The sequence below is a fragment of the Penaeus monodon genome, chromosome 24 (genome assembly GCF_015228065.2).
Source record: "Penaeus monodon isolate SGIC_2016 chromosome 24, NSTDA_Pmon_1, whole genome shotgun sequence".
Taxonomy (NCBI): Eukaryota; Metazoa; Arthropoda; class Malacostraca; order Decapoda; family Penaeidae; genus Penaeus; species Penaeus monodon.
Genome location: NC_051409.1, coordinates 34,310,742 through 34,312,952, shown reverse-complemented (window position 1 = coordinate 34,312,952; position 2,211 = coordinate 34,310,742). Strand labels below are relative to the sequence as shown.

At 33.6% G+C, this 2,211-nt stretch overlaps 1 protein-coding gene across 1 annotated transcript in view; it reads left to right on the top strand.

The window, feature by feature from the left end:
* Positions 1-1,966, top strand: part of LOC119588731 (NEDD8-conjugating enzyme UBE2F-like) — a gene marked incomplete in the record, with an annotated part of 10,461 nt that extends 8,495 nt beyond the window's left edge. The window contains 1 exon segment of the mRNA XM_037937373.1: positions 1-1,966.
* Positions 1,967-2,211: the final 245 nt, after the last annotated feature.

The following is a 2,211-nucleotide window of genomic DNA, read 5'->3' as shown; positions in this document are numbered from 1 at the left end:
TGTTTCGCAACAAAATAGAATTCGGTAGATAAGTGTACCATTTTTCTCATATAAGTTTCATTCTGATGTTATATAATTAAGAAATTTATATAAAAAAAACGTAAGAAAAGAAAGTGTAGAACTCTTCCAGAAAGGCATCCTTTCACATGGGAAAAAGGGGATAGAAGAACTAGGATATAGTGTTTTGTTTTGCAATATTGTTTATTTGTATGTAAGAAGGGGATCGAGTAAGTGTTATTGTTTCTGTTAAGTGTTTCCCTTTCCAAATGGAGAATAGCCACCAGTCTCATGCTGCAGAAATCATCTTTTCTTTTCCTCAACTTTTGACACAAGATAACAGGAATCACATAAGGGGTACAAGGGAAGTTATGGACCCTAAAGGTATCTTGAGCAAGATCCATGCTTAAGGCCATTTCTCATAAAAAAGAAAGAAAAAAGAACATTTATGAATATTACGAGTATTCCCTCCTTGTCCTTGTCATTCTCTGAAATATGTTGGCAAATGGACCTGTATTCTCTCTACCCCACGATTCTCTCAGAAGTTGTTACTTTTTTTCCAGGATAACTACTGGTAATTACACGCAAGAAACTTTGCTGCTCTGAAGTCAAGCATTAAATTACAGTCACATATTTTTCTCTCTCTCTTTTCTCTTTTTTTCTTTCAGTCTTCTGTGCCACCTGTGTTGAGCCCTCTTAGATTGCAGCTATTTTTAACAGCATACATGTTAGCTGTACCAAACCACCTGGTGTTGGCAAGCACTTTCTGCTCACAATTGCCCCATTATATAATGCAACATTCCAACTGGTCTACATAGATGTGGATCATGCAACAATAATTGCTCAATAAGCAAGTCTCCATGACTCATCTCTAAGAGAATGTAAACCTGGTATTTCTTGTTGATGTCAAGTTATTTATTTGTAGAAGAGGGCATAGATGGAGGCCTGAGACCTTCTAGGTATCATTTTAAGCTACACTGTAAGCAGTGGGCTGTAGCAGTTCAGTGCTGGTTGTGAGATCTATTGGTAAGACTCAAACAACAGTTTTCAAGATCTTAGAGTACATTTAATTCACACCAGTTGATCTTGTGAAAATGAAGTACTAGTAAATGTACTTGTTGCAGGTCTTTCTAGTCATGAGATCTAACCTAGTAGAGAGACATATTCAAGTGTATAGTTAAGAAAGTGTAAGGTATATTTGTGATACTTAAAGAAAAGTATATATAAAAAAAGGCCTTCTTTTTTAATAGTTAGTACATCACCCAATATTTTCTCTAAAGGAAATGACTAATTAGATTATTTAGATTATTATATAATCGATCAAGTTGGTAAGGTGATGATATGGATGTCATGTTGTACAGTTCTATTTCAACTGATGCTTCAGACTATAGAAACCATAGTGAGAAAAAAAAGAGTAAATACAACAATAATCTCAGAATTAGGTAGGTAATAGTGATGCCTAATGTGAATGAGTATCATGAAAATGACCCAACTTTCTTCCTTTTGTTATTTCTATACTCCTGTAAATGCCTTTATCAAGTCATCAGTAAACAGTTAAATATGAATTACTACTGACCTTTCATTTTTGAGTGTGTTGCGTCATGACATTTAATTATGTATGCATTTGTGTTTTGCAAGTGCTTTTAAATTTGTTTGAATTACAAATATCTTGTGTCGTGGATGGTTGTTTGGACAGCATATCGATGCAAACAAGGAGGAGTTCTACCTGGCATGTTACACCACATGATTGTGATATTATTAGTGTATTATATTTAAGCTGTTCTCCAAACTCCTTTCAGATTTTTTTTATTGGATTCTCATACTGTACAGGTTTCAGTTAATTTTCTATTGAAAATTTTGTTAGAGAAGTGGAAACATGTACTTTGATAGACACAGAAATGTATGTAACATTGTTTGAATTGACTCTAATGATTATCCTGTAACTTTTAAATAAAATTTATTGAAAGGCCAAACTGTCTTATTTTCATGTACATAGGGATTTTGATAGAGTTGTATATGCCTATATCACTATGGTAAAAGGCATGGAAAACAGTACCACCATTTTCTTTATATTTATGCTTCTATTAAAAACTACAGTGTAAAGACAGACAGTATATGAATCACAGTCACAAAGACTAGGAAATACATTTTTGTCCAAATTTGCTCTTGAGTATCTGAAATAGGGTGTACTTTGACTCTAAGTATCACCCAGGT